This window comes from Meles meles, chromosome X (assembly GCF_922984935.1).
Source record: "Meles meles chromosome X, mMelMel3.1 paternal haplotype, whole genome shotgun sequence".
Taxonomy (NCBI): domain Eukaryota; kingdom Metazoa; phylum Chordata; class Mammalia; order Carnivora; family Mustelidae; genus Meles; species Meles meles.
In genome coordinates, this window is record NC_060087.1 from 29,211,885 (window position 1) to 29,231,170 (window position 19,286).

The window sequence follows — 19,286 nt, forward strand, 5'->3', positions numbered from 1 at the left end:
TGAGAAAACTGTACTAACAAATCACTCTTTCTTTGATTTCTTTGGTGGCAATTATTAAAATATCATTCTCTTGGACATTAAGTTAATTATTAATTACTTAATGGCTCTCAAAAGACATTTTCTGCTATAAGTGAACACACTTGTAATATGGTATTTGGCATGTTTGAAAACTATTCTTTGCCAGTAGGAAGCTTCTTTAACTTATTTTTAACACAGCAGGTGAGCCCAATATTTGTACGAAACATTGGTTAAACTTTTTAGAAGGATATTCTTTTTGCAATAATAATCTGTGCTAAAATTATTTAAGTGCTTTTATAATACTATTTGTTGAAGTGACAGACTCATTTTTCTATGTCAAGCATTCAACTGCTTGGCACAGAAATAAATTGTAGATAAAAATAGAAAAAAAACTGGCATACTGAATTAGAGCATGATGTTTACCTTAATCGTTATACATTTCATACTTTAGAATACCGTTATCATAATATCACCATTCTCCCCAACAAAATCTATATGAAATAAAGCATAAAGCTTAATTTTTAGATAATTGTATTTAAATTACTGTTATTCAAAACAGATTTTTTTTTTCTTTTTTTTTTTCATTTTATTTATTTTTTCAGCGTAACAGTATTCATTCTTTTTGCACAACACCCAGTGCTCCATGCAAAACGTGCCCTCCCCATCACCCACCACCTGTTCCCCCAACCTCCCACCCCTGACCCTTCAAAACCCTCAGGTTGTTTTTCAGAGTCCATAGTCTCTTATGGTTCGCCTCCCCTCCCCAATGTCCATAGCCCGCTCCCCCTCTCCCAATCCCACCTCCCCCCAGCAACCCCCAGTTTGTTTTGTGAGATTAAGAGTCATTTATGGTTTGTCTCCCTCCCAATCCCATCTTGTTTCATTTATTCTTCTCCTATCCCCCTAACCCCCCATGTTGCTTCTCCATGTCCTCATATCAGGGAGATCATATATGTTCTCCGGAGGTCATCTTATTTCCTCTTCTTAGTGTGGTCATCTAAGTATGTGTGTAAGCAATAATTTCTTAAAAAAATTAAAAAATGGTTTTTGACCAACATGGATCCACTTGAATAGTCTGCATGTTAGCATGTTTTCCTGTGCTCGAGGGTATAATATCTCCCTGAATGTAAGTTCCTTTACACCTTGTACTGTGAGTTTTCTATAGATATAAACTCACAATTAAGCCAAGGCATATGCACAGCTCATCAGGGATTTGTAAAACGTTGTCTGTGAAGCATCAGCAGCACATGGGAAATTTCTGGAAAATACCTGAAAAACAAGAAACTCTGGGAGTAGGACCTAGTGCTCTATGTTTTACAGGTGACTCTAATACACAGCCAATTTTGAAAAACTATGAAGTGTATGTGTCTAAAAACAACCGTGACTTCCAATATACCAAAATCTGGTCTTGGTTCATACCAAGTGCAGCAAAAACAGGTAGATTTGAAAGCTCTCAGGTACGCCTTGATGGTCTCTTAGACTTAGTCCACAATCCAAATTTACTGGGCCCCTGTAATAAATTCTACATCAATGTGGAATATTTCCCTTAAGGTTCCAAAATCTAGGCTAGATGAAATACTTAACTTGAAAAAGTGAAAGGTACATAAAATAAAATTTAGCCCAAGTGGTGCTGGGAAAATTGGACAGCTATGTGTAGAAGAATGAAACTCGACCATTCTCTTACACCATACACAAAGATAAACTTGAAATGGATAAAAGACCTCAATGTGAGGCAGAAATCTATCAGAATCCTAGAGGAGAACATAGGAGCAACCTCTTCGACATCAGCCACAGCAACTTCTTTCAAGATATGTCTCCAAAGGCAAAGGAAACAAAAGTGAAAATGAACTTTTGGGACTTAATCAAGATCAGCAGCTTCTTCACAGAAAAGGAAACAGTGCACAAAATGAAGAGGCAACCCACGGAAAGGGAGAAGATATTCGGGAATGACAGTACAGACAAAGGGCTGATATCCAAGATCTATAAAGAACTCCTCAAACTCAACACACACAAAACAGATAATCATGTAAAAAAATGGGCAGAAGAGGCACCTGGGTGGCTCAGTGGGTTAAGCCTCTGCCTTTGGCTCAGGTCATGGTCTCAGGGTCCTGGAACTGAGCACGGAGTCCGGCTCTCTGCTCTCTTCAGGGAGCCTGCTTCCCCCTCTCTCTGCCTGCTGCTCTGCCTACTTGTGATCTCTCTGTGTGTCAAATAAACAAATAAAATATTTTAAAAAATGGGGAGAAGACATGAACAGACACTTCTCCAATAAAGACATAGAAATGGCTAACAGACACATGAAAAAATGTTCATCATCACTAGCCATAAGGGAGATTCAAATCAAAATCACATTGAGATACCACCTTACACCAGTTAGAATGGCCAAAATCAACAAGACAATAAACAAGTGTTGGAGAGGATGTGGAGAAAGGGGAACCCACTTACATTGTTGGTGGGAATGCAAGTTGGTGCAGCCACTTTGGAAAACAGTGTGACGATTCCTTAAGAAATTAAAAATAGAGCTTCCCTATGACCCTGCAATTGCACTGCTGGGTATTTACCCCAGATACAGATGTAGTGAAAATGTACCCCAATGTTCATACCAGCAATGGCCACAGTCGCCAAACTGTGGAAAGAACCAAGATGCCCTTCAACGGATGAATGGATAAGGAAGATGTGGTCCATATACATTATGGAGTATTACGCCTCCATCAAAAAGGATGAATACCCAACTTTTGCACAACATGGACGGGACTGGAAGAAATTATGCTGAGTGAAATAAGTCAAGCAGACAGAGTCAATTATCATATGGTTTAGCTTATTTGTGGAGCATAAGGAATAACACAGAGGATGTGGGGAGATGAAGAGAAGAAGGGAGTTGGAGGAAATTGGAGGGGGAGATGAACTATGAGACACTCTGGACTCTGAGAGACAAACTTAGGGTTTTGGAGCGGAGAGGGGTGAGAGGTTGGGTTAGCCTGGTGGTGGGTATTATGGAGGGCACATATTGCATGGAACACTGGGTGTGGTACATAAACAATGAATTCTGGAACACTGAAATTAAAAAAAAATTTAAAAATAGCCTAAATAAAATGAACTCCAATTCAGACCTTGTCCTATTTTCCTGTGGTCCTTAGTCACTTACCTCTCTCATTTGGTCCTCAGGATAACTACGTTGCTGAGGTCTTAGGAACCCCCCCCCCATAAAGATGACTGGTCAAACCAATTTCCACAAATATCCAGTGTTAGTAATTGGCAGAGCAGAGCTTTTTAAAATTTATCTTTTTATGAGATAGATTACATATTCACAAAAAGGTTGTGAGAAGAGTAAAGAGGGGTCCCATATACTCTTCATTCAGTGTCCTCAGTTACATTTAAGCAAACTATTATGCAATTTCAAAACCAGCAAACTGACATCAATACAATATGTATATATGTCTTCCATTTTCTGGTACTGTACGTTGGGGTAACTGTAGCCTTAGTCATTACATAGATCCTGCAGAATCATTCCCTCATCACAAAGATCTTCCTTCTCCTCTCCCTTTGCAGTCATATCAACCACCACTTCCCAGACTCTGTGCCTTAGCGCCAGCACCTGCTAATTTGGTCTGCATCACTTGTATCATTTCAAGAATTTTAGAAAAAAAGTGGAATTATTTGATATGTGATCTTTTGATATCAGATTTTTTTACTTGGCATAATGTCCTAGAGATCTCTTCAAGTTGTTATCTGTGTCAGTAGCTTGCTTACTTTTATTGTGAGTGGTATTCCATGTTAATTGTGTACTATGGTTTCTGTAGTCATTCATTTATTGTTGGTAGTAGTGGTTATTTTTGGTTTGGGGTTACTACAAATAAAGGTGTAAAACAGTCATGCACATATTTTTCATTTATCTGGGATTAATGCCCAGCACTAAAGCTGTTGATCCATATGGCAAATGTATGTTTACTATTTTTAAAAATTTTTTATTATGTTATGTTAGTCATCATACTGTAAATCATTAGTTTTTGATTTACTGTTCCATGATTCATTGTTTGTGTGTAACACCCAGTGCTCATCGAACACATGCCCTCCTTAATACCCATCAGTGGGCCAACCCATCCCTCTACGATTCTCCCCTCTAAAACCCTCAGTCTTTTTTCCCACAGTCCATAGTCTCTTATGGTTCATCTCCCACTCTGATCCCCCCCTTCATTTTCCCCTTCCTTCTCCTAATGTCCTCCATGCCATTCCTTATGTTCCACAACTAAGTGAAACCAAATGTGTGTTTACTTTTTGTGCGTGTTATGTTAGTCACCATACAATACATCATTAATTTTTGATGTAGTGTTCCACGAATGTTTACTTTTTAAGGAAACTGCCAAAACATTCTCTGGAGGGTCTGTTCCATTTTACATATCTGCCAGCAATGTGAGTGATCCACTGTCTCTGTGTCCTCTGTAGTTTTTGGTATTGTCAATTTTATAGTTTTTTTTTTCAGCATTAAGCATGTAGTGATATATTATGGTGGTTTTATCTTGAATTACCTGAATGGTTAATAACATTGAACATACTTTCTCATGCTTATTTGCCATCTGAATACACTCTTCTGTGAAATGGCTGTTCATGTCTTTTGCTCATTTTGCAATTGAATACCTTTTGTTTTAACTATTAATTTTTGAGTATTCTTTATATATTCTAGATATAAGTCCTTTGTTACGTGCTGTGCAAATAGTTTCTCCCAGTTTGTAGCTTGTCTTTTCATCTTTAACAGTGAAATTCCAAAGCAAAATGTTTAACTTTTCTCAAGTCTGCTTTATTGATTTTTTTTTTCTTTCATGGATGATGGTTTTGGTTTCACAAAAACTTTTCACCAAGCCATGATTCATTATCTCCTGTGTTTTTTCCCCTAAATTTTAAAATCATTTTATATTTACATTTAAATCTATGATTGGGTTCACTTTTGTATGAGGTGTGGGGTTTACATAGATTTATTTTTTCTTAGATTTCCAATTGCTCCAACAGCATTTGTTGAAAAGACTATTCTTCTTCCACTGAATAACTTTTGTACCTTTGTCAAAATCCAGTTGGCCATATTTGTGGGGATCTACCTTTGGGACGTCATGTTTGTCCTATTGATTTATTTGCCTAGCTCTCTGCCAGTATCACATCACCTCAGTTACTCTAGTTACATAACACTACCAAGCATTATAATTATTCCTTCCACTTTATTATTCTTTTCCAAAACCATTTTAGAAATTCTAGGTCTGTGTCTTACCTTATAAGTTTTAGAATAAGCTTCTAACAATAGGTATACAGCTTGGACCTAAAAAAAATCTTTGTCATATTTTGATGGGGATTGCGTTAAATAGATAGATCAATTTGGGGAGAAATGACATTTCTTTTTTTTTTTTTAAGATTTTATTTATTTATTTGACAGACAGAGATCACAAGTAGGGAGAGAGGCAGGCAGAGAAAGAGAGAGAGAGAGAAGGAAGCAGGCTCCCCGCCAAGCAGAGAGCCTGATGCGGGGCTCGATCCCAGGACCCTGGGATCATGACCTGAGCGAAAGGCAGAGGCTTTAACCCACTGAGCCACCCAGGCGCCCCGAGAAATGACACTTCAACTATGTTGTACCTTTTAATCATGAACGGCAGATACTTTATAAAAAAGATTTTATTTATTTATTTCAGAGAAAGAGAAAGAAAGAGAGAATACAAGCAGGCAGAGCAGCAGGCAGAGGGAGAGGGAGAAGCAGGCTTCCCATGGGACAGGGAGCCTGATGAAGGGTTTGATTCCAGAACCCTGGCATCACAAGCTGAGCTGAAGGCAGATGCTTAACCCACTGAGCCATAGAGGCGTCATAAAAATCATATTAAACATCATATACTTCTAAGATCTAGGTCATCTTTAATTTATATCATCATGCTGTGCTTTCTAACAGTGCTTTGTATTGTGATTGTGTTGTTTTTTCACATTTCTAACATGCCTATGATGGTATGACTTATATATGTAGTTGTACAAAAAAAGGGGAAAGAGCACAGGCTGTCAAAGACAGTTTTGAAAAAGGATATTAAAAAATAAATGTATATAACTAAACATGCACTGTACATGTATGCTTTGGAAATGATTTTAAATGATAAGGTTATAAGTGTTATATATGAACTCCTTAAGACTTTACTTCTGCAAGAATAAAAAACTTATTTTTACTATGCTGAAGGCTTCCATCAGCATGTTTTTTATTTACTTTCTTTAACCTACAGATGTAAGATACATGTTATAAAAAATGAAGACTGGTCCTTTCTTATATTCTAATATCAACCAGTAATTTCTATATCCTAAGATGAGTGGAATATTAATTAGAAAGGACTAATTATGGTAAACTTCAAAGCAGACAAGAAAGGAATTCCTAACAAACTGAAAACCCTAACCATAGTATTTTATATAAACTATGAGGGGTCTGAGGCATTTTTCACATTGATTCAATTATTAAACATAATTTTAAGCACTCTGAATAAATAGGACATCACAGGATAAATACGCTAAGGAAAAAAACAGGCTTAGTAGTTAAGATATTTAAATAAAGCTCACGAATTTATGATTTGGAAAAAAATAATTTCTGGGCCATTTCTGCATCTCTTTCCTATAATAGCCATATTGGCTGAAATGTGAAATGTTACACATTCTATTAAGACATATATTTCTTAGCTGTTTTTTTAAAAAAATCTCTTTAGATAAATCCAATGGAGAAATGTGCTAGTTACAGGTAGTTTATTATCACTGAACCCACACAAAATAAGGCACACAGAAATCAGTCAACTGGGTACTTGTACATTTAAACAAAAAGTTTGCTGGAAATTTGATAATAGTTCCATTAAAACTATTGATTAATTTGGGGGATAACTGCTTTTTACTATGTTATAGTTCATAGTCCATGAACACAACATTTATCTCCTTTTATTTAGGTCTGTTTTATTTCATCCCATTTTTTTGTTCATGGCCTATAGATTCTGTATGTTTTGTTAGATTCCCAAACATTTCTTTCTCTCTCTCTTTCTCTCTCTGTAGTGACTAGAGAAAATTACATTTTATTTTAAGATTTATTTATTTGAGAGAGAAAGAACACAAATGGGAAGGGCAGCGGGAGAGGGAGAAAGATTGTTGAGCAGACCTCCTGGTGGAGCAGGGAGCCAGATGTGGAACTTGATCTCATAACCCCAAGATCACGACCTGAGTGGGAACCAGGAGGCAGCCTCCCAAATGACTGCACCACCCTGGCGCCCCAGAAAATTATATTTAAAATTTTAGTCTCCAGAAGTTCACTTCTTACATACAGAAATACAATTGATTTTTATAGTTGATCTTTTGTCCCAAGATCTTGCTGAACTCATTATTTCTATGAGTAATTTTATAGAATCCCTAGGATATTTTACAGAGCCCCATCATAACATCGGCAAACAGAGATAATTTTAAGTTCTCCATACTGATTTGTATGTTTTTATTCACTTTTCTTGCATTTTTGTGTTGCCTAGAACTTCCAGTTCTAAATAGTAGGCTGAAAACGAACATCTTTGCCTTGATCCTCCCAACAGGAAGAAAGCATTAAAATATTTCACATTATGATGTTAGCTATAGAATTTTGTAGATGTTCCTTATGAAGTTGAGAAAGTTCTCCTGTATTCTTAGTGTTCTGAGAATTTTTATCATGAATGGGTGCTGAATTTTATTAAACCTTTTTTTCGGCTTCAGTAAGATCGTGTGTGTGTGTGTGTGTGTTAGCTAGTTAATATAACTTATCACATTCTGTTAGGGATTGTTGTCTCTGTATACATGTGAAGGATGCCGGTCTGTAGTGTTTTTGTTTTGTGCTGTTTGTCTGGTTTTGGTATCAGAGAACCTCCTGTGTCATAAAATGTGTTTGGCAATGTTGCCTCCTTTTCTATTCTTCTGGACTTTGACAGGTCTTTTCTTTAATCACATGAAAAATGTCATGCCATTTCCCATTTCATTCTGGATTCTATGGTTTCTCATTAAAAAATCCTGTCATTTGAATGTTTGTTGCTGTTGTTGTTGTTGTTTGCCTATAGATAGTGTCTTTTGTCTTTTACTATTTTCAAGATTTTTTTTTTCTTTATCACTAGTTTTCAGAAGTTTGACTGTAATGAGTATATGCATGAATCTCCTTGGGCTTATATTCTCTGTTCAGTCAGCTTCCTGTATCTATAGATTTTTGTCTTTTTCCAGATTTGGTTCTTTTCCAGACTTTATTTCTTTGGGTACTTGTTCAGCGACACTTTTTTTTTCTCTCTCTTTTCAGGACTCCAATGATATGCATCATAGATCTTTTATTATGATCCCACAGGTCACCAAGGATCTGTTCAGTTTTCATCAGCCTATTTTCTTTCTTTCTCAGACTAGGTAATTTCTACTGTTCTATATTCCTGTTCATGGATTTTCCCCTCTGCCCCCTCTAGTCTGATGTTGAGACCATCCACTGAACTTTATTTTGATTTCTGTATTTTTCAGTTCTAAAACTTCATTTTGTTCTGTATGTCTTCTATTTCTTGCTGAGACTTTCTATTTTTTTATTTGTTGCAAGTTTGTAATTGCTTATTGAACCATTTTTTTATGATGGTTGCTTTAATATCCTTGGCAGATAATTCTATCACCTGTGTCATTTTGATGTAAGTGACTGTTGTCTTTTTTCATTCAAGTTGTGAGTTTCCTTTTTCTTGGTTTGATGAGTGATTTTAAATAGAAACCTGGACATTTAGGGTATTATGTTGTCACCCTCTGGATCTTATTGAAATCTTTTTTATATAGCCTCTTCTTATACTCCTTTGGTGGAACACAGGAAGCGGGATATTCATTTGTTATTGTTAGATGGAGCTAGAAGTTCAGACTTGCCATTCAACCTATGTTGAGACATGAGATTATTTCTTTCTATGTGTGCAATGTATATTTCTTTAACATCACTTTAATGCCCATTAAATATAGTAAATGGATTTCTGGAACACTGTGGGTTCATTCTGAAACATTCATATTTTTTCCCACTAGACAGGAAAATAGCTACAAATTGTGAAATGGAAAGTACTTCTTACTCACATTTCCATAGACAACGATGTCTCTGACATGTGCAAAATGATTAGATTTCAGAAGTTGGTACTACATAGCAATGCTTTCTAGAGGGTCAAGATGGAACACTTACTTACTAAATATAAAAACCCCAAAGTAATTTATCTGTGATGCAAAAACAATAGCAGCATAATTCATATATTGATCTTCAACCATTTTAGGAGGTAAATGTATAGAAATTAATGGTGATAATTAAAGATTTCTGAGTGAAACAAAAATAGTATAAGCACAAAGAAATTAAAGACATTGATGTTGGTGTGCGGAGAATCAGTACCCAGATTTAAGAGCTGAATTTTTAATATTCTATTGGTCAAGGTCCTGGCAGAAAATATGCAGACACAAAAGCATTTAACAGAAAACAATTTGTTAAAACAACTTTGGACAAAGGTGTAGGCAGGTTGATGAAGCTGAAAGAAAGTGAGTCATCCAGGTAATATCAAAAGTGGCAAGGTGTTTCCTTCCACCGGTAAAAGGGAGAGAACAATGGTGTTGGAACAGTAAAAGACACACAAAATCATGACCAGAACTTTATAGAGGAGCATACAAAATTAACAAATAAATGCCATAAATTTTTCCCCTTGTCCTCTGATGTGCTGGTGTCACACAATTTGCTGATGGGGTGCAAGAGGCTGAGGTGACAGAGATGAAGAGCTAACCTTTCCAGGGCAAAGAGTAGGACAGAGAATGTCATAAAATGGATGAAGTAGTGGGGAGTAGGGCCACTCATACAAGTGAAGAATTATTAGCATGTGGGCTCAGGGCTACTCTATCAGTGTCAGGAGGATACTCATTACTAATATGATACCCCAGTGGAAAATATGGTATGAAATGAATAGGCCTGCAATGTATTCCTTGCCTTCATTTTTCAACACTGTATTACATCTCTCTGAATCCCCCTGAAGTGTTCTGAGGTACTTTCCTACCATGATAGCTCAAATTATTCCCCAAATTCATCATATATCTTCTCCTTTCATGCTGCTTTGTACATTAGTGGCATGCATAATAAATCAACTAGATATATGTTTCATATGTGTCTTACCTGGTAGAATGTAAACTCAATCAGAAAAAAATGTTGTACCTTCCTTTTGAATTGCTTCACTCCCATTGCTTATTACTTTGTTATATATACAGTATGGCCTCTGCTTATAATTTCTTCTTTTTCTTTTGTCTGTGTACCATTGGGTTCCTTATCCTTCTGGGCTTTATTTACATTTTCCTTCTCTATGAAAAATTTTTTGAGGTTTTCCTCAACCTCATTTGTATTTGAGTCTAATGATATGAATGTACTTTGCTACTCAGTTATAAACTTCTTGATGTTAAAGAGTTATTACTATTTATTTTTGACATCACTAGTTCTCAAAAGTGCACTGGGTTTAATAGGGCCTCCATGATATCAGCTAGAAAAAAGAAAACAGGCATGAGGGAGGAAGACAGGAATTTACATCACAGATAATTATAAAATGCAAAATAAAGGTTCAATCCTTTGAGCATAACAAAGCAGATCTGTTTGCAAATATATGTTAGGAGAGATTCTGAACCTTGCCATTGTAGGATGACCACAGTACTGAATTCTCATTGAAAACAATGGTATTGGGTAGGGAATGAATGAATATGCATTTATTTATCAAATACTAATTGGGTCAAATTTTCTACATTGAGGATATAAGGAAATAACTCCTGATCCCTGTCCTCAAGGGGGTTATGCTTGACATGTATTAAAAGAAAATACATTTTAATCTACTTGTTAATTAATGAACTCACATAAACTAGAGGATGATGTCTGAGAGAGGTGCCTATAAAGGAAGAGGATTTTAAAGATAATACCACATGCACTGCCTACCATAAAAGATTGCCATGTTAGTTAAATAAGGCAATGAATGGAAAAAGCTGCTGCTCTTAAATGCATGCATTAGAAAAGAAGAAATTAGTAATCCAAGCTCTCACCTCGAGAATCTAGAAAATAAAGAACAAAATAAAATCTACAACAAGCACAATGAAGGAAATAATAAAGAGGAGAAAACCATAACATTGAAAACAGAAAAACAATAGACAAAAATCAATGAAACAAAGAACTCATTCTTCAAAAAGATCAATAAAATTGACAAAGTGCTAACAAATGAGAGACAATGGGAAAAAACTGAAGGCATACAAATTACCAATATTAAGAATGAAATAGGATATCACCATAGACTGGGCAGAAATAAAAAAGAGAATAAGGGAATGCTATTCACAATTATTCACACACATATTTGACAATTTTGATACAATGGACCAATTCTTCATAAAGCACAAACTACTGCAAATCACCCATAACGAAACAGATAATTTGAACAGGCATATAACCAGTAAGGAAATGGAACTCATAATTTAAGAACTTCTGAAAAGTATATCTTCATGCCAGTATGGTTTCAATGGGAAATTATACCAAACTTTTAAAGAAGAAATAACACCAATTCTATATGAACAATTCCAGAAAATGGAAGAGAAAGCAATAATTCTGAATATATTAGATGAATCCAGCAATAGCCTGATACCAAGATTTTAAAAAAATAAAAAACACCAAAAACAAACAAAAAATCCAAAAATCAATATCCCTTATCAATTGCAAAGCAAAATTTCTTTCTTTCTTTCTTTTTTTAGAGTTCAACAATTCATTACTTGTTTATAGCACCCAGTACTCATCATAGCACATGCCCTACTTAATACCCATCACCCAGCTACCCTATTCCCCCACCCCATCCCTTCTGTAACCCTCAGTTTGTAAAATTTCTTAACAAAATATCAGTATGTAAAATTCAGCAACATATAAAAAAATCTTGTAGGGTTTGTTCCAGGGAAATAAAGCTAGTTTGATATTTGAAAACCATTACTGCAACCGATCATATTAAGTGTTCAAGAAGAAAAATCATTTGATCTTATCAGTGGATACATGGTATCATTTGACTAATTTCAATACCTATGCATGAAATAAACTCTAAAAAATAGGAACAGAAGGGATCTTCCTTAGCTTAATAAACAGCATCCAAGTAAATCTTACAGCTAAGTCCATACTTTATAGTGAAAGATTAAATGCCTTTTCCCAAATACAGTGAACACAGCAAGAATGTATACTTACTACTACTGTTATTCAACAGAGGGCTGAAAGTTTTAACTAGTGCAAAGAGGCAACACAAGAAAATAAATCCATATTGATGGGAAAGGAGGATATAACACTGTTGCTTACATGCAGATGGGATGAATACAAAAATTCCAAGCAATGTACATGGAAAAAATACCTCCAGAAATTAATAAGTGAGTTCACTGAGGTAGCAGAATTCAAGATAAAAGTACAAAAACCAATTATATTTTTTTAAAGATTTTATTTATTTATTTGACAGATAGAGATCACAAGTAGGCAGAGAGGCAGGCAGAGAGAGAGAGGAGGAAGCTGAGAGCCCAATGCAGGGCTAGATCCCAGGACTCTGGGATCATGACCTGAGCCGAAAGCAGAGGCTTTGACCCACTAAGCCACCCAGGTACCCCAAAAATCAATTGTAATTTTGCATACTAGCAATGAACATGTGGATACTGAAATGAAATATGGTAGTTGTTACTCTCTCACACAAAAAAAGGAAAATGAAGTAGGTGTTAATCTAACACAACACGTACTGTACATATATGGTAAAAACCACAAAATGTTGTAGAAATAAATCAAAGAACATCTAAATAGCTGGGGGAAAATGCTATGTTCATTGGGAGACTCAACATAGTCAATTTTACTCAAATTGATATATAGCTTTAACACAATTCCCTTCAAAATCCCAGCAAGATTTTTGTTGTTGTTGTTGGTATAGACAAGATCATTCCACAAGTTACATGGAAAGGCAATGGAACTAGAATAATTACAACAAAGTTGAAAAGGAAGAATAAAGAAGGAAGAAGTTAATCAGATTTTCAAACTTACAGCTACTAGAATCCAGAGAGAATGGTACTGGTGGCTGGACTGACTCAAAGATCAGCAGAAGATGAAAAAACCAGACAAATATGGCCACATGATTTCAACAAAGATCCAAGAGCAGTTCGATGGAACAAAGACAGCTTTTTTACAAATGGTGCTAGAACACTTACTTAAGTACACCACCTTAAACAAAATTAACTAATAATGGATGAGTTTAAATGTCAAGCACGAAACTCTAAGTATTTTTAAAATACATATATAAGAAAAATCATCTGGATCTAGGGCTAGGTAGAGTTTTTAGATTTACACTAACAGCATGGTTCACATAAGGAAGAACTAATTAACCAGAGAGGAACAAAACTTTTAACTTGTTCTTAAGGGGAATAAAAGACAAGCAAAGGTAAAATATGTCTGCAAACCACATATTCAGCCAATGACTGGGTTCTAGAATATATAAATAATTCATAAGACACAGAAGTAAAACAATACCACCCCTCCAAAGTGCATGAGAAAATGGAGAAAAGACATGGAGAGACGACATTTCACCACATAATTGGCAGATACAAATAAGGTGATGAAAAGATACTATCATCAGCATGAAGGGGATGCAAAATAAAATCACAAAGAGATCCAACTATTTACACATCAGAATGGCTAAGTCAAAAGTACTCATGAAAGAAATTGAGGAAGACACAAAGAAATGGAAAAATGGGGGTGCCTGGGTGGCTCAGTGGGTTAAAGCCTCTGTCTTCGGCTCAGGTCATGATCTCAGGGTCCTGGGATCGAGCCCTGCATCGGGCTCTCTGCTCAGCAGGGAAACTGCTTCCCCCTCTCTCTCTGCCTGCCTCTCTGCCTACTTGTCATCTCTGTCTGTCAAATAAATAAAAATTAAAAAAAATCTTTAAAAAAAAAAGAAAAGAAATGGAAAAATGTTCCATGCTCCTGGATTGGAAGAATAAATATTGTGACAATGTCTATGCTACCTAAAGCAATCTGCACATTTAATGCAATCCCTATCAAAATACCATCCATTTTTTTAAAAGAAATGGAACAAATAATCCTCAAATTTATATGGAACCAGAAAAGACCTCGAATAGCCAAAGGAATATTGAAAAAGAAAGCCAAAGTGGGTGGCATCACAATTCCGGACTTCAAGCTCTATTACAAAGCTGTCATCATCAAGACAGCATGGTACTGGCACAAAAACAGACACATCAATCAGTGGAACAGAATAGAGAGCCCAGAAATAGACCCTCAACTCTATGGTCAACTAATCTTCGACAAAGCAGGAAAGAATGTCCAATGGAAAAAAGACAGCCTCTTCAATAAATGGTGCTGGGAAAATTGGACAGCCACATGCAGAAAAATGAAATTGGACCACTTCCTTGTACCACACATGAAAATAGACTCCAAATGGATGAAGGACCTCAATGTGAGAAAGGAATCCATCAAAATCCTTGAGGAGAACACAAGCAGCAACCTCTTTGACCTCAGCCGCAGCAACATCTTCCTAGGAATGTCGGCAAAGGCAAGGGAAGCAAGGGCAAAAATGAACTATTGGGACTCCATCAAGATCAAAAGCTTTTGCACAGCAAAGGAAACAGTTAACAAAACCAAAAGACAACTGACAGAATGGGAGAAGATATTTGTAAACGCCCTATTAGATAAAGGGCTAGTATCCAAAATCTATAAGGAACTTAGCAAACTCAACACCCAAAGAACAAACAATCCAATCAAGAAATGGGCAGAGGACATGAACAGACATTTCTGCAAAGAAGACATCCAGATGGCCAACAGACACGTGAAAAAGTGCTCCACATCACTGGGCATCAGGGAAATACAAATCAAAACCACAATGAGATATCACCTCACACCATTCAGAATGGCTAAAATTAACAAGTCAGGAAATGACAGATGCTGGCGAGGATGCGGAGAAAGGGGAACCCTCCTACACTGTTGGTGGGAATGCAAGCTGGTGCAACCACTCTGAAAAACAGCATGGAGGTTCCTCAAAATGTTGAAAATAGAACTACCCTAGGACCTAGCAATTGCACTACTGGGTATTTTCCCTAAAGATACAAACGCAGTGATCCGAAGGGGCACGTGTACCCAAATGTTTATAGCAGCAATGTCTACAATAGCCAAACTATGGAAAGAACCTAGATGTCCATCAACAGATGAATGGATAAAGAAGAAGTGGTATATATACACAATGGAATACTATGCAGCCATGAAAAGAAATGAAATCTTGCCATTTGCGACAATGTGGATGGAACTAGAGGGTATCATGCTTAGTGAAATAAGTCAATCGGAGAAAGACAACTATCATATGATCTCCCTGATATGAGGACATGGAGATGCAACATGGGGAGTTAGGGGGATAGGAGAAGAATAAATGAAACAAGATGGGATTGGGAGGGAGACAAACCATAAATGACTCTTAATCTCACAAAACAAAGTGGGAGTTGCTGGGGGGAGGTGGGGTTGGGGGGGGTTATGGACATTGGGGAGGGTATGTGCTATGGAGAATGCTGTGAAATGTGTAAACCTGGCGATTCACAGACCTGTACCCCTGGGGATAAAAATACATTATATGTTTATTAAAAAAAAAAAAGAAATAAAAAATAGAAAGAGAGAGAAAAAAAAAAGAATGGCTAAGTCAGAAAATAGTGATAATGTTACATGCTGCCAAGAACCTAGAAACTGGGTTACTTAGTATCCCTGGGACTGTAGGATGGTCCAGTTACTGTGGATTAGAGCTTGGCAGCTTTGTCAACCCTTAACATGTAAATGCCATGTGACCCAGAAATTCCACTCGAGCGTATTAACCCCAGAGAAATGAAAAGTCTTGTTCACACAAAGACTTGCACATGAGTATTTAGAACAGATGTATTTGTAATATTCAGACACTGGAAACTCAGATATCCTTGAAAAAGCGAAAGTTTCAATGAACTGTGACACATCCATACCATGCAATATTTTTTGGAACTAAAAAGCAACATGTTCTTTATGCCCACAACAACCTGGAAAAATCTCCAGATAGTCTTCCTTAGTATATAATGCCAATCTGAAAACGTTACATAATGTATGAACCTGTTTATATAACGTTCTTGAAATAACAAAGTTATCCAAATGGATATCAGACTGGTGGTTGCCAGGGGTTAAGGAGCAGGTGGAGGCAGGAAGGAAGTGGGTCTGGCCAAAGAAGGGTGACAAAAGTGCTTCTTGTGATGATGGAAATAATTCTGTATCTTGATCATACTATCAAGCTGGCTTGATACTGTATTATAATTTTGCAATATGTCAATACTGGGAGAACAGGGTAAAATTATACTTAGGATCTCTCTGTATTTCTCACAATTCTATGTGACACTGCAATTAACTACAAAATATAAAGTTTAAATAAACAAAGTGGTGGCTTGGGTTCGACCCCGGGGCCAATATTTTCGAACTGCTGAAATGGGACATTGACATTTATGCACACAAAACAAGATAAGGCTGAAACACACCGTAAAGCCTGCTAGAGATTAGATGACAGCAACGATATGTTTACAATCGTCTTTGCAATTGCTCCTCTTTGTTTTAAAAGTTACCGCACCCAGGTTATAAAATAATAACACAGTTCAAAGTCACAATTCTTTAGTTCACGAAGACTTTAAATCTGCAAACAAGATTTTTGGATACCTTTTTTTTAAAAAAGATTTTATTTATTTATTTGACAGACAGATCACAACTAAGCAGAGAGGCAGGCAGAGAGAGAGGAGGAAGCAGGCTCCCTGCTGAGCAGAGAGCCTGATTCAGGGCTTGATCTCAGGACACTGAGATCATGACCTGAGCCAAAGGCAGAGGCTTTAACCCACTGAGCCACCCAGGCACCCCAGGACTTTTGGATACCTTTTAAATCAAATATTTAACATCTTAAAAGAACAGGCTCAAATGACACTTTGTCGTTACTTACTATTCAAAAATATTTCACAAATGTATTGAAAACCTAGACCAAGTTATTACTGTGCAAGAAAGAGTAATGGAAATAATATAAATCTATGTGGATGGCATTTAAATTGCAGCTTCAGCAAAATTTGTAGGCTCAAATCAAAATCCTTTCCTAATTTCGTTCTTTAAAAAAGTTTTAAAAATTCCTCAATTATTACAGCATTTGCTGTGTTGTTAGTATCACTAGTTTTTGTCCATAGCAAAACCATATCAAACCTGATAACATTTTTGTGAAGGCTGAACAGGTCATCCTAAGAAGCAATTTATGAGAGTGATCTTCATCCAAAGAGACGGAGTCCTAAAATTTGAGGATCTTCTTAGATTTGGGTATTTTTCAAGCACCTGGCTATCTGGAGGCTTTAACAATGCCTTTGAAAAGTTCTGGGAAATGGAGGGGCCCTGTCACTTAGGCTTCGTTAGTCTCCTGACAAATCTTCTGGAGATGCCAGGTTAAAGAGGACTCATATACCAGATGAAGCTACACATGCTATTTTCTCGAGTATGTTCCAAGAGTCTGGGGAGAGGGGATGGGGGGCCTCATTTAGATTGAGTCTCTAACTGAGTGGCATTCTATTTTGAAAGCCTTAATGCTTAAGAAATGAAAATAACCTCAAAAATAATGACCATTTATAATTTGGTTCAAAAATTTTCCTGAGCCCCATAAGCAATATACTGACTCACTGAAGCCTGAAAGTGGGAGCCTGTTACAGAAACCACAAAGAGCATTTTATTTTACTTTAAATGAGGTTTCAAAAATGGTCTGAATTTAGAGGAGGATTACAGAAAAAGAGTTGATAGAGGTTTACATCACATGTTATGTTTAATTTTTTAAAAAGTGTTTAAGGGGCGCCTGGGTGGCTCAGTGGGTTAAACCTCTGCCTTCGGCTCAGGTCATGATCTCAGGGTCCTGGGATCGAGCCCCGTATCAGGCTCTCTGCTTGGCAGGGAGCCTGCTCCCTCCCCTCTCTGGCTGCTGCTCTGCCTACTTGTAATCTCTCTCTCTCTCTCTCTCTCTCTGTCTCTGTAAAAAAGAAAAAAAAAACATTTAAAAAGTGTTTAAAAATTCCAAAGTGAAATTACTTGAAAATAGCCTCTAACCCGTATTGTATGTGTTAAATGGGATTGCTTACACATTCCTATAATATGTTGGATTCAAGCGATGTCTCAAAATAGCTAATGCATTCATATTTCCTTAACCATTTTTTAGGGGAGTAAAATGTTTATTGTTAAGATTCAGTATTAGCTTTATTTTTTAGATTTATTTAGGATACTGGGAAGTCTATTGAGTTACTAACCTGAGTTTCCTATGTGTGCAGGTGTGTATGCATAGGCCTTTCTCATGATTAATTATATTTGTCTTCAAAGCTACATTTTTTTAAAAACTTATTTATTTTTTAAAGTAATCTTTACACCCAACATGGGGCTTTGAACTCATGACCCTGAGATCAAAAGTCTTATGACTGAGCCTTTCAGGTACCTCTAAAGCTATATGCTTCTTGTCACATTCATGAATGAAGTATTTTTTAGGCTTTCAAAGTTCTGAGGTAATACCTTTAGAAGGAGAAGAGAATAAGACTAAAGATGGGTATAAATCCCTATTTTTTTAAAACAAAGAAAAAAGTCAGATTTGGGAGATAGGCTACCTCAACAAATCCTCAATTTGAAAATAGGGAAATCTAATAATACAACTGCATCTTGAAAAAGAGGTCTGCAGAACAAAATATTAAATCTGTAGACTGAGGCAAGTCTAGAAGTAGTAGTTAAATCCATTAGAAAAGATAAACTGTGTAAGGTTCTAACTTCTACTTTATAGCGCCCATTTTTTTTTTTATTCTCATTCAGTTATGGGGAGAAGAATAAAATGAAATAATTTATGGTTCAAACTAAGTGAAGTTGAACTTGAACTAGTTTGGTGTCAGTTCTGACATTGACTGAAGTAGGGAAATGTGACATTTTCTCTTTGCTCCCCACTCCGATCAATTTTTCCCCACAATTAATATAGCTACCTTATAACACAATATTCCACTTTCCTCCTTCTCAAGAGTTACAACATGGCTGCCATTCATTTATTTTAGCAGTAATCCCTAATCACCCAATACATTATTGCTCTTATGATTTTGAACAGCTATTTATTACATTATGAGGAGAATGAAAATTAAAAGTTTTCATTTTATTTTCATTTAGTCCTTCTCTAATGTTCTCTCCTTTATGTAGATCCAAGTTT

The 19,286-nt window shown here is 36.3% G+C and overlaps 1 protein-coding gene across 1 annotated transcript in view; it reads right to left on the reverse strand.

Moving 5' to 3' along the window:
• Positions 1 to 19,286, reverse strand: part of DMD (dystrophin) — a 2,324,635-nt gene that overhangs the window by 2,181,671 nt on the left and 123,678 nt on the right. The gene's annotated exons all lie outside the window — the stretch shown is intronic.